The sequence below is a fragment of the Ovis canadensis genome, chromosome 9, assembly GCF_042477335.2.
Source record: "Ovis canadensis isolate MfBH-ARS-UI-01 breed Bighorn chromosome 9, ARS-UI_OviCan_v2, whole genome shotgun sequence".
Lineage (NCBI taxonomy): Eukaryota > Metazoa > Chordata > Mammalia > Artiodactyla > Bovidae > Ovis > Ovis canadensis.
Window position 1 is genome coordinate 84716836 of NC_091253.1, and position 14602 is coordinate 84731437.

Genomic DNA, 14602 nt, shown 5'->3' on the forward strand with positions numbered 1-14602 from the left:
AATGAATATTCAGGACTGATTTCTTTTAGGACGGACTGGTTTGATCTCCTTGCAATTCAAGTTATCAAAGTTGGACTCTGTATATTTTATCCATATTATTATAACAGTATAATATATAATCCATATTATACTTTAAAAAGATGAAAGGTAGAAGTGATGTGGGGAACACACAGTCATTCAACAGACATTTATCTTACTTTCTAGAAGGGCAGGGAAAGAGAGAAATCAAATACAGCCTCTGTTCTTGAAATGTCAGTGTCTTTTAAATACATGCAGTGTCTGGAATGAAGCCCCATTTTGGTGACATTAAGATTTATGACGTTATACCAAAGAAGAATATTTCTCTCCCCCCAAAACAGAAAGTCAATTGAAGTCTTTCTTATTAGTAGTTTAATTCAATCTTAAGTGAATTGAATCTCATCACAAGCAAATGCTGTCAGATTCTGCCAAGAGCAGAATCCACAGGAGGACTTAGAGAGTGGGTACCTTTGGGAAGTGCTGACCACACAGAGCATTCGCCACAATGATGGCATTTTAAATTTAAGGACAGTGCAATTTCAATAACAAATCCTCAAAATATGTGGGGCTTCAAAAGTTGAGTAACCTTTTCCCTGAGGGAAAATGGTAGAAGCCCCAATTGCCTCCCTAACTCTCATAGATGAGCTCCAAAGAATCTGTGTCCGTCAACATCAGCTTGTCAGACTTCCACATATCTTTTCCCTATGGACCAATGTTAAAACAAAAAAATACACTTATGTGAAACCACCTAAAGAAATGCTATATCCATGGTCTGAATTCTTCTCTTTTTTAAAATTAATTTTTTATTGAAGTATAGATGATGTACAATGCTGTGTTGATTTCTACTGTAAAGCAAAGTGAATCAGTTCTACATATACACACATCCTCTCTTTTGCAGATTCTTTTCCCATATAGGTCATTACAGAGTACTGAGGAGAGTTCCCTGTACTATATGGTAGGTTCTTATTAGTTATCTAATTCCAATCTCAGTTTATCCCTGCCCCCACTAAAATCCTTCTTTTACTTAAAACAATCCTCTACACCCAGAGCTTGCTTTATTTAGGCCAGAATCAGTATGTATCAGTGGCTCTGCCAACAAGGTCTGGTTAGGACAAGAATTCAAGAATCGGCTGAGATCCACGCTGACAGATGAACTCGGGGTCACTGTATCTGGAAGGGGAGAGGCTGCTTCTCTCTCCAGGAGCCCGGTGGAAAGGGAAGGAGAAGCGTAGGATCCCAGGCTGTCTTGCTACCGGTGTCTGGTATCATGCAGAGTCACCAGGGGCCCTGAGTATGTCCACCTGCCAGATGGTTGGATAGCCTCCGGGCTTGTCCTGGGTTTAACTTTTCGGCTGCAAGCCTCCTAGCTCCGGCCCAGACTTGCAGCAGGAGCTGCAGGGTGTGATCTGAGCCGCCCAGTTCCATCCACAAGCAGAGCCTGTTCACCGCTGCTAACATCCAACCGTTCAGTACTAATCTCCTGGGCAAGTCTTTCAAGAGACTAGATGAATACCTGGAGCCAGCCTTTATCAGACTCACCCAAGTTTGACCCTTATAAACAGTTCAGTTTTCCAGAGTTCTCTGGTGTGCACGTGGTTGAAAGCGGAGCTCTGCCAAGTTCTGAGTCCAGCTTGGAAATGTTTATTGTCCACCACCTGCTCCAGGGCACGAGGTGAGTAAGTGGCCAAGGCTCATGGGCCGGCTGTGTGGGGGTCACATGATGGCACAGATGGCCACCAGCCGTGCCTCTGGGCTTTCAGCTCCTGACGGTTTCCATCACGGCTCCTTTGACAGCCTGCGGCTTCAGATGGTACTGGGGGATTGTCTCTTCTTGTACCTGTTGCCACCAGCAGGGCATTACATATTTATCTATGACACTGTTCTTCAGAGTTCCCTGGGACTAAAGTGCAAGGCCAAGGATAAAGCAAACTTGAAGTACAAAACAGTTTACCTGAACTCTAGTCAACAAAAAAATTACTGAGGGCTTCTAAATGCAAGGTGTTCTTCCAGGAAGTGTGATGTAGGGGCCTGGGGGAGGGGGAATACAAAGAAGTAAAAGTGCATACAAATAGGAAGTAAAAAAAAATATATATATAGGGTCCTGGGACTTCCCTTGCAGTCCAGGAGCTAAGGCTCTGAGCTCCCAGTGCAGGGGACTCGGGTTCAATTCCTGGCCAGGAAACTAGATTCCATATGCTGCATCTAAGTGTTTGCAACTAAGATCCAGCACAGCCAAACAAATAAATAAATAAATAAATATATATATATATATATATTTAAATGGGTCCTGCTTTCATGCAGCGGAGGGGGCAAGCTCTGAAATTCGTGCTTCCGTGTCTCTCCTTCCTGCGAAGTCTGCTCATGGCTCCCAACTCTGTCCTAAGTATTTAGGGTAAACCACACTTGTCAGTGAACTGTATAAAACTGCTGCTTTTCCCGTCAAAAAAATAGAATGTCAGCAACTTCATTTGGTCCAACCTAATAATCAGTTCTCCCCAAGCACTTTACCTGTTCCTTTCTTGTGACCTTCTTTGTGATCTGTCTTGCAAATGATTAGGTATTTACGTGACCTTGCCCTCCACTTGATTACGAAGCTCTTTGAGAGCATCTCTAGCTGGTATGGCACCTTACACAGGGCAGGGGAACAAATGAATAGGACAGTAAATGAGTATGTGTGGTGGTGCTGGGGATGAAAGGCTGAATCAACAAGGGCCCTGTCTAGGATGAGCTTGGCTCTTAGTGAGATGGAAGGACAATGTCACTCCATCAAACAGGGTTCCTCAACGGCGGTGCCATGAACACTTTGGATCAGGGAACTCTTTGTCCTGAGGGTGGCTGTGCTCTGTGTTGTAGGATGAATGTCAGCATCCCTGGCAACTATCCATGAGATGCCAGTGATATCCCCTCCCCGCCACCCCTACCCAGCCATGACAATCAGTTCAGTTCAGTCACTCAGTTGTGTCCGACTCTTTGCGACCCCATGGACTGCAGCACACCAGGTTTCCCTGTCCATCGCCAACTCCCAGAGCTTGCTCAAACTCATGTCCATTGAGTCAGTGATGCCATCCAACCATCTCATCCTCTGTCGTCCCCTTCTCCTCCTGCCCTCAATCTTTGCCAGCAGCAGGCTGTTTTCCAATGAGTCAGTTCTTCACGTCAGGTGGCCAAAGTATTGGAGTTTCAGCTTCAGCATCAGCCCTTCATTGAATATTCATTGGAATATTCATGACCACAAAATATCTTTAAACATGGCCACATGTCCCTGGAGGAATCAAATCAGCTCTTTCGAGAACCACGGCCACAGATGAGCTAAGGGGGCAGGATGCAGTACAGCAGTTGGGAGAAACGTCCCAGAAGAGATGACCCCCGGGGTAGGTCTTGAAGGACAAGTAGGAACTCGTAAGGCGAAGCAAGGCAGGGACCACGGAGCAAGCCACCATACGGCGGCTCACCTGTGCTTTCCCTCCACTGGGCTCAGGTGCGACCCCAGCAAAAGTGAGAGGTGGCGACTTCAAACAGAAAAATCAGCCTACACATAGTCTCTTCAAAGAGTAGATCCCGTCAAGTCTTGGTTTCTGATGTAACGTCCCTTCTATGAATTCCTCTACTTTACGTAAGGTCTCACGAACGAAGTGAGATCACTCAGAACAGTTTAACTGCTTGTGTGGAAGCAAAGTCAAGAATGACAATGCTACTACTTTCTTTTGGCAAGGTACTCTACACATGTTTTGCTCTCTACTTTGTTCTTTTTGCATTAACTTTTAAGTGCTTTAATGAGATGTTAAATGCATACAAAAGGGTATTTAACACACAAGTACACAGAGCTGCAGTGAAGCATGAAACCTCCATGCTGAAGGAACTCAAGAGAAAGCTTTTGGTGTTCACATTTATTCCTTCAACAAACATTTGACCCCACTGTGCTATGGGCCAGGATCTATGCAACAAGGGAGTGAACAGAAGAGAATCTTCTCCCTTCTTATCAGCCATTCAGTGTAATCTGTTGTTCTCAATATCCCAGCGAGATACCTATAGTTCAGTTCAGTCGCTCAGTTGTGTCTGAATCTTTGCGAGCCCATGGACTGCAGCACGCCAGGCTTCCCTGTCCATCACCAACTCCCAGAGCTTGCTCAAACTCATGTCCATCGAATCAGTGATGCCATCCAATATAAGCAACGCATAATTACTCTTTTCCCTACCCCCTTCACAGATGAGGAAACAGAGGGTCAGACCATTGCACTGATTTGTCTCAGGTCCCTTGGTTAATAAGCGGCAGGACTAGAGGAAGAAGCCAAGTGGTTGCCTGGCTCCCATCCTCCTTCCATTGCTCCACAGAGGCACCTCTCCCCTCCCGCCCCTCCCCTCCCCTCCCTTCCCCTCCCTCAACCCTCTTCCCCTCCCTCCCCCTCCAGCCTGACAGCAGATTCACTCCCACCAAACACCTAGCTCTGCAACTAAAGTGAGGTAACTGCAGAGCTGGGAGATGGGCAGGATTCAGAGACCCCACTGGCCCTGCTGAATTCAAAAAGAACCAGACTGCGTGTCAGGGGACAGGGAGAAGTCCCCGCAGTGAAACAGACTCCAGTGGGGCAGACTTATCCCCAGGCATTTGTGTCCGTAGCAAACCCCCATTTTAATTTTTTAAAATGTTAATTGAAATATAGTTGATTTACAATGTTGTATTAATTTCAGGTGTATGGCACTTTTAGATTCAGTACATTTTTAGATTCTTTTCCATAATAGATTATTACAAGATATTCAGCTCCCTGTGTTATACAGTAGGTCCTTACTGTTTATTTTATATATAGTACTGTGAATACTTGGAGAAGGAAATGGCAACGCACTCCAGTATTCTTGCCTAGAGAATCCTGTGGATGGAGGAGCCTGGTGGGCTGCTGTCCGTAGGGTCGCACAGAGTCGGACACGACTGAAGTGACTTAGCAGTAGCAGAAGCAATGTGAATATTTTAATCCCCAACTCCTAATTTATCCCTCCCCCTCTTTCCTCTTTCGTAACCATAAGTTTGTTTTCTGTATCTGTGAATCTATTTCTGTTTTGTAAATAAGTTCATCTGTATCAATTTTTTTTTAGATTCCATGTATAAGGGATATTGTATGATATTTGTCTTCCTCTGTCTGAATTACTTTGCTTAGTACGATAATCTCGAGGTCCATCCATGTCCCTGCAAATGGCTTTATTTCATTCTTTTTTTATGGCTAACATTTCGTTGTGTATACATACCACATCTTTTCATCCATTCCCCTGTCGATGGACATTTAGGTTGCTTCTGTGTCTTGTCTATTGTAAACAGTGCTGCTGTGAAGATTGGATGCACGTATCTTTTTTAATTAGAGTTTTCTCCGGATATATGCCCAGGCGTGGGGTCACTGGATCATATATATGGTAGCTTTGTTTTTAGTTTCAAACCCCCACTTTAAAATTGCACTATACCATACAAAGCCGTCCTTTTGCCTTTTTCATTTGTTTGAAAAGAAAATGGCTATTTGTAGTTGGGTTATTGATGACTTATATTGAACAACCTTGGGGCCATTTAATTACGGGCTTCCCAGGTGGCTCAGGGGTAAAGAATCCGCCTGCCAATGCAGGAGACTCAGGTTTGATCCCCAGATCAGGAAGATCCCTGGAAAAGGAAATAGCCAGCCACTCACTCCAGTATCCTTGCCTGCAAAATCCCATGGACAGAGGATGTTGGTAGGCCTCAGAGCACAGAGTTGCAGAGTCAGACACGACTTAGTGACTGAGCATGCATTTATTTACAACTCAGTTTGTACTTGTTGGGATTCTTTGGCAAATGCCTTCCTCCAAACAAGAGTACGGATGCCTCTGATGACCCCGATGGTAGTAAGACACCTCTCAGAGGCTGCCCAAGGCGAGACATGGCCTTCATTTAGTGTAGCAACTCTGATCAGTTGGTAGGAACTCTTCCGGGTGCTGTCTTGAGAAGACTTGAGGGCCATGATAGATTAGTGACTGTGGGCCCTGGAGAATGGATTGTGGCTCCTTATGTCACATATTTATTAACCTGGATGTGGCCTGTGATCAGCCAAGATTGACTGATCACCACTGAAGTCCTCAGATCAGAAAGGTCACGGTGCCCCGGAATCTGGCACGTCTCTCAGTGTGTGAATACGTCCCTAAGGGAGGTAAAGACCTGGCCTCTGGTTCCTGACTGTTTCAAAAGAGGATCGAGCCTGAGAGGAAAGTCCCAGCTCTAGAACCAGATGTGACCTCTGACATAACAAGAAATATGTAATTGATCTCTGCCCCCAGTTCCTGACACAGATCTTCTAGGAATTCCATGGGTGCCAGGAGCATTGTTTGTGCTAACAAGGTGACTCTCGGTGGGCTCCTAGGTGGCTCAGGATGGGGGCTAGTCACCAGAGTGATCAAGCCAAGGTTAGAAGCTTGGAGCTTTCAGTCCCAGCACCCCCCGCCCCCACCCCACATTCCTTTGGGGAGGGGAGAGCAACTGGAGGGGAGTTAATAATAGATCGTGCCCACATGATGAAGTCTTCATGGTTGCGTGCATGTTCAGTCACTCAGTTGTGTCTGACTCTGTGATCCCATGGGCTGTAGCCCTCCAGGCTCCTCTGTCCATGGGATTCTCCAGGCAAGAATACTGGAGTGGGTTGTCATTTCCTACTCTAGGGGGTCTTCCCTACCCCAGGAACAAACCAGCGTCTCCTGCATTGGCAGGCAGACTCTCTACCACCGTGCCACCCTGGAAGCCCTGAAGTTTCCATAAAAATCTCTAAACTATGGGGTTTGGAGAGCTTCCATGTTGGTGAATACATCCACGTGCCTGCAGGGTAATCACTCCAACTCCATGGGGCCCAAAGCTCCTAAACCTGGGACTTTCCAGACCTCAACCATGCACCTCTTCACCTATCTGTTCACCTGCATCTTTCATTATATCCTTTATGGTAAATCAGTAAATATGAGTAAGTTCTATGAGCAGTTCTAACACATTTTCAAAGCCGAGGAAGGGGTTTAGGGAACCCCTGATTCACAGCTGGTTGGTCAGAAGTAAAAGTGACAACTTGGGGCCAGCATCTTCTGGGACTGAGCCTGTAGCCTGTGACCCCTGCATTGAAGGCTGATTCTTTACCAACTGAGCTGTCAGGAAAGCCTATTTATTTTTATTTTTTATTTGACTGTGCCAGGTCTTAGTTGCAGCATATGGGGTCTAATTCCCCGACCAGAGATTGAACCTAGGCCCCCTGCATTGGGAGCATACGGAGTCTTAGCCCCTGGACCAGCGGGGAAGTCCTGTAACCTGTGAGGTCTGTGTTAACTCTGGGCAGTTAGTGTTAGAATGGAGTTAAATTATAAGGAACCCAGTTGGTGTACACTGATAACTGGAAAAATGCTGGGTATGGAAAAAAACCTACCCATTGGATATCAGAAGTCTGAGGCATTGAGGAAAACAGGAGTTTTCCTTTAGCTCTGCTTGATCGATCAACTCATTCCACAAACACTTATTGCATGCTTTTCTGTGCCAGTCACTGGTCACTGGGAATCGAAAGGTGATCTAATTCGAGCCCTTGTCCTCAGGGAGCTCACTGTCTAGTGGGTAGGACAGATATCAAACACATAATAACATTACAGTAGAGTGAGGGCTGTAGAGAATGCAGGATCCTACCACAGCTTGCTGACATGAATGATCAGGAAAGGGCAGCACTAGGGAAGGAAAAATTACACTAATACAAGGAGCCAAGGAAGTGCTATCCTTGCCTGAAACGCTTTGGTGGGACTGTTCTGTGATCTGTCTATGACCGATGATACCAGGAAAGCAGACGGGGACTCAGGGCCCCTTAGCATAAATGAACAGAATAGAGATCGAGGGTGGCTACATATATTCAGTTATGCAGGCTGTGGTCTGCACAAGGGCACCCAGATTAAAGCGGAGACCACGAGGAAGGAAGGGTGACTTTTACTAATGCTTTCCAAAGGGGCCACCTCTTTCTATTTTGCCCAGTTCAGTTCAGCTGCTCAGTCATGTCCGACTCTTTGCGACCCCATGAACCGCAGCACACCAGGCCTTCCTGTCCATCACCAAGTCCCGGAGTCCACCCAAACCCATGTCCATTGAGTCAGTGATGTCATCCAACCATTTCATCCTCTGTCGTCCCCTTCTCCTTCTGCCCTCAATCTTTCCCAGCATCAAGGTCTTTTCAAATGAGTCAGCTCTTCGCATCAGGTGGCCAAAGTATTGGCGTTTCAGCTTCAACATCAGTCTGTCCAATGAACACCCAGGACTGATCTCCTTTAGGATGGACTGGTTGGAGCTCCTTGAAGTCCAAAGGACTCTCAAGAGTCTTCTCCAACACCACAGTTCAAAAGCATCAATTATTTGGTGCTCAGCTTTCTTCACAGTCCAACTCTCACATCCATACATGACCACTGGAAAAACCATAGCCTTGACTAGACAGATCTTTGTTGGCAAAGCAATGTCTCTGCTTTTGAATATGCTGTCTAGGTTGGTCATAACTTTCCTTCCAGGGAGAAAGAGTCTTTTAATTTCATGGCTTCAATCACCATCCACAGTGATTTTGGAGCCCAGAAAAATAAAGTCAGCCACTGTTTCCCCATCTATTTGCCATGAAGTGATGGGACCGGATGCCATGATCTTAGTTTTGTGGCCAAGGTGCAGTTATTTGCCAGCAGAGAATCCCGGAATGGGATTGCATTTATCAATGACCCTGTGATCATGGATGGTCGCGCTTACTGGGTTACTTTGTAACTGCTTTCATGATGTTGACACATTTTAATAGCCCAGGGACATTTCTTTGGATCTAAATGAAATTTCCCATGTCTTGCTTTATTTTGGATGGGAAGTAGTTTCTTGACCAGTCGGTCAGGGTTCACCTGGGGGGAATGGAAGCCCCTGTGAGTTCTGGGGTAAGGGATTTGTTAGAGGGGTGAGACCTCACCCCCTGCAGGAGGAGTCGGGGAGGTGAAGGCCTGGGAAAGGAGAGTTGGGGAGGGTCAGAGAGGCAGCCACCACAGAGCCAGACGGGGCAGGGACAGGGGGAATGTCCTGGGGGGGGGGCGGGGATGGGGGGCCCTGTGCCCTGTGTGGGTCTCTCCTCCAGGGATCAAGCTGCTGAGGGAGACTCTGGGGCTGCTGTTGGGAGAATCCAGACATGGAGGGAGTGGAGGAGAGTGAGGACAAGTAGACCTGGCACCTCTGTGTCTACCTGTCTAGGCCCTTCATCCTGAGCCCCTTTGGAGAGTAATGGCCGCCACCTCACACGACCTTCCAGAGCTCTTACAAGCTCCTCCCTCAGGGTTAGGGAGGGAGCTGGGAGAGGGAGTTCTGCTTTAGCCAAGTTTGCCAAGGAACAAACTACCACACTTGAAGGAAAGGACTGGGGGATGTGTGCAGAATGAAGACACAAACACTGCAGGTCCTCAGTTCAAACCCCTGAGGTTCTGAGGTGTGTGTGGAGCAGAATTGCTTGGGAAGCTGTCAAGAAATTTCCAAGCCTCAGCTCTCAAGATCATGAGGTGGGGTCTGTGTGCCTGTTTTAACAAGCTCTATAGGGGCTTCCCTGGTAGCTCAAATGGTAAAGAATCCGCCTGCAATGCAGGAGACCCAGGTTTGATCCCTGGGTGGGGAAGATCCCCTGGAGAAGGGAATGGCTACCCACTCTAATATTCTTGCCTGGAGAATCCCGATGGACAGGGGAGCCTGGTGGGCTGCAGCCATGAGGTCACAAAGAGTTGAACGTGACTGAGTGACTGACACACACACATAGGTGGTACTGATGCACAAAAAGCTTGAAAACCACTGACACCAACCTTACAAGCCAATAAATAGGTTATGAATCAATTTAACTCCAGTGGCCTGCTGTTGGAAGCCTTCGATCATAACCTGCCATTTAGGGACCCTGGGATTGGGACCCAGATTTCAACACTACCACAATTCCCTCCTGAGGGGGCCTTTGATGGGTTCTTCATCTCCCTGCCTGACCTTTTCAAAAGCAGATGAGATCCTGAAAACTTCCCGAGGGAGCTGGGTGTGGTGGATCAGCAGAGGAATCTCGTTCTGATACTGCCAAGGAGTTGATGGATCAGGAAAGCCAAAGTGTGCTCCACCCTGCAGACTGGGTTTACTGGTAGCACGCAATTGATAGATCTCATTCAGATGATCACCACTGAACAGCATGCGCCTGACGCCCGAAGTGCGTGAGCATCTGTGCAGGGCACAACATGAAGAAAGTGGAAATGGTGGGTGTCTGCCTTAGAGGTCAGGGAGGACGAGATTTACAGACAAGCTGCTGCAGAGTAGGCACCCTGTAAATATCTGTTGGGTGAATGGACAACTCTCTTTCACAGACATTTACCAAGTGCAAACCGTGACACACAGTGTGGGCCGTGGCGGTGGGGGCGGGCCCAGGACACAGTGACAGCCTAGGAATGAATTAGATGCAGACTGAGCTCTGAAAGGAGTTACAACCTAGTAAGGTGAACAGGGCGCTTCCCCAGTGGCTCAGTGGTAAAGAATCTGCCTGCAGTGCAGGAGATGGGGCTTTGATCCCTGGGTTGGGAAGATCCCCTGGAGGAGGAAATGGCAACCTACTCCAGTATTCTTGCCTGGAAAAACCCATGGACAGAGGAGCCTGGTGGGCTGCAGTCCATGGGGTCACGACTGAAGGCACCTGTGGTGAGCAGGCTGGGAAATAAAAAAACGCAAGAGAGTGAAGGCTGCTGGAGAGGGAGGGGCTCGGGTCAGGGACGAGGGGGCTAAAGGATCTCTGCTCTGTGAGAGCCAGGACTCTGCCTCTTGCGACACACCTTGTTCCCAGCGCAGCACGAGCACAGGGTGGCTGACACTTAATACACATTTGTCTGAATGAATGGCAGGCAACAGCCTCGATGGTCCAGAGACACGCCTGGGTGTGTTGTGCTGCTTTATAGCTGAACCTAAGTCCAAAAAAGCCGGTGCCTGAAATTAGCTGAGGTCAATAACAAAGGCTCCCTAATGATCCAGACCAACAGATCCCACACTTGGTTAATTATCAAAACCAGTGTAGGCGTTTGAAAAATACTGACTCCTAGGCCCCACCTCCTACAGGTGCCAAATCAGGATCTTTATGTCAGAGCTCAGGAATCTGCATCTGAAACTCCCTGAGTGCGGCTCCTGAGCACCCAGGCCATTCTTACCCAGCAACATCGTTCGAATCAGGAGACAAGATGCCAGCTTCTCGGGGGCACTTGGTGAGCCCGGGCTCCAAGAGTTGCCATGGCCCTCACACATACCCCGAATTTTGTATTGTGGTAAAATACACATAACATAAAGTTTACCATCTTAGTCATTTTTAAATGTACAGTTCGGTGGTATTCCCTAGTGGCTCATACAGTAAAGAATCTGCCTGCAATGCAGGAGACCCAGATTATATTCCCTGGGTTGCGGAGATCCCCTGGAGGAGGGAATGGCAACCCACTTCAGTATTCTTGCCTGCAGAATCCCATGGACAGAGGAGCCTGGCGGGCTCCAGTTCATGGGGTGGCAGAGTCGGACACGACTAAGCGGCTAACACTTCACTTCAGCGGTGTTAAGTTCATTCATAATACTGTGCAACCTTCATCACTATCCAACCCCAGAACTCTTTTCAGCTTGCAAAACTGAAAGCTTTGCACTCATTAAACAAGGACTCCTTGCTTCCTCCTTCTCCCAGCCCCTGGCAACCACCGGGCTACTTTCTGTCTCTATGATTTTGATTTCTGTAGGTACCTGATATCTTAGCTGGTTCAGGCTGCTTGAACAAAAATATCATAGGTTGAGTGGCTTAAACAACAAAACATCTATTTCCTCAGAGTTCTGGAGGCAGGGAAGTCCCAAATCAAGATGACTGACTGCAGATTAGGTATGGACCATTTCCTGGCTCACAGAGGGCTGTCTTCTGCTGGGTCCTTCCGTGGTGGAAGGGGTAAGGGAGCTCTCTGGGGTCTCTCTTATAAGGGCACTAATCCCATTCATCACCTCCTAATACTATCGCATTGGAGGTTTAGGATCTCAATGTATAGATTTTGAGAGGACATGAACATTCAGCCTGTAGCATTTAAACAAGTGGAATCATACAGTATTTGTCTTATTGTGACTGGCTTATTGCATTTAGCATAATGCCTTCAAGTTTCATCCATGTTGTAACAGATAACTGCATTCTTTTCTTTTAAAAGCTGAATAAAACCGCATTGTGTGTATATACCACATTTTGCTTATCTATTTGACATGGGTTGCTTCTATATTTTAGCTACGATGATAATGCGGCAGTGAACATGGATATACAAACATGTCTTGGAGACCCTGCTTTCAACTCTTTAGGGTACTTACGCAAAGTGAAATTGCTGGATCATATGGTAGATCCTTTTTTAATTTTATGAGAAACTGTTATGCTATTTTCCACATGGTATACAAGTGTTCTATTTTCTTCACAACCTGAAAACATTTGGGCTTTTGTTTGTTTGTTTCTGTTTGTGTTAATTATAGCTATCCTAATGGCTAGTATCTCATTGTGGTTTTAATTTGCATTTCCCTAATGATTGGTGATATTGACTTTTTTTTTTTTCATGTGCTTATTGACCATTTGTGTATCTTTCTTGGAGAAATGTCTGTTCAAGGCCTTTACTCATTTTTTTAATCAGGTGTTTTTGTGGTTGTTGAGTTTCAGGAATTCTCTATATATTCTAGACATTTATCCCTTATCAGATATGTGATTTGCAAATATTTTCCCCATTCTTTGGGTGGCCTTTTCATTCTAATGATAGTGTCCTTTGATGCACAAACTTTCCCCCTCTCTGTGGTTTTCCAGGCAAGAATACTGGGTTCAAAGAGAGGATGCAGGTAGCTTGAATAAAATGAAGGGAGGTGAACTTCACAAAGAATTAGCCCGGGGTCCAGGGCAATAGCATTTGGTTGTCATCATACATACTTTTCTAGCAACATACCCAGCTTCTCAGCTTCCTTTTCTGGCCTCTACCAAAGCTTCACTGATGCCCAGGAGATTCTGAGGGGTGTGGTGAACCTTGGCTTCCATCTGGGATGCAACAGTGAGGTCTAGAAGCCTGGTGTTCAGGTGATGCCAGTTTTATTCTCAAACACAGCAGTAACCCCTGCCCACTTTCCTCTTCTCTGGTTCCTTGCTGAGCCCTCTTCCAGCACTCCTGTTCTTCCTGCCCTGTTTCCACAGCAGGGGTAGTCTAGACGTGTGCCACAAGGGGGTGGGACATGTGACTTGAGGAAGGTCTGAAGCTGGGGGCCCACAGGAGCCGTCTCAGCAGGCTTGGCTCCCTTCACTCAGAGAAAAGGACACCATGCTTTGCACTGCTCTTTCAGGCCTATTTCTTCCCCCAGGCAATGATGAGGAAACAGCTGGGCAAAGGGGAAAAGCTGGAACTCCCAAACTCAGATGCATCCTTCAACTTAAAAAACAAGGTACTTGATGGGAATTCCCTGGCAGTCCAATGGTTAGGACACTGCGCTTTTACTGCCAAGGGCATGGGTTCAATCCCTGATCGGGGAGCTCAGATCCTGCAAGCCACATGGCTGAGGGGGGAAAAAGTGTTGCAAGGTTGTTAATCTACTTCCGGGGCCTCACCCGGGCATCCTTCCTACCACTGCATCCAGGGACCATGCTTCTGAATCAGTTCATTATAACAACTGACTCTTTTTAAAGCAGAGGTTCTCTATGAGATAGCCTGGCATTTCAGTAGTCACCTTTTGGCCAACTGCTCCCTTTTAGGAGGATAAGAAGCTTGATACAAAGAAGTAGCCTCATTTCACCTCCTTGGGCAAAGATGGGGGAGGCAGGTGGACAGTGATGTAAGGAGGAGGTAATATTTCAGGTACTTTTTTTTTTTTCCTGGCATAGCCAAACAAACAAAAAACAACCTTGTGAGTTTTCTTCCTCCCCTCTCAGCCACGTGGCTTGCAGGATCTTAGTTGCCTGACCAGCGACTGAACCCATACTCTCAGCAGTGAAAGCACAGAGCCCTGACATTTGGCCCACCAGGGAACTCCCTGTTGGGACCTTTCTCTTCCACATTCTGGTCAGCAGGCTCAGGCCTCCTCTAGACAGTTGCCTGGGAGTAAAAAACACCCTTTGTTTAGGAGGGTTGTGCAAACACTGTTACAAGTGATTTACTGGCCTGTATTTAACCTTTATTTAATTGATCCAATTTACTCTACTAATTGATGCTCAATTCCAGCAAAAGCTCTGCTTCAGGGTTTATAGCCTGAAAATGTGATTAAGATGTGTAAAAACACAGCAGGAAGATTCTCAACACAGTTCAGGTGATAAGGGGCTTCAACTATATGAATGGCATCCACAGAGAAAAAGAGTTAGATTTCTTTAGGGTGGGAACCCCATAGTGGCAGAATTGAGATTAGTGGGATAGAAGCTACAGGAAGAACTTGATGCAAGGAAGAAACTTTTGACAAATTTTAATTGTTTTTAAAATAAAGGTAAAAATGAAATTCCCTAGGAGATAGGGAGCATGTGAGCACTGGAAGTTCTAAATGAAGGGGCAGAGGGGTCACCTGTCAGGATACTGGAAGGGG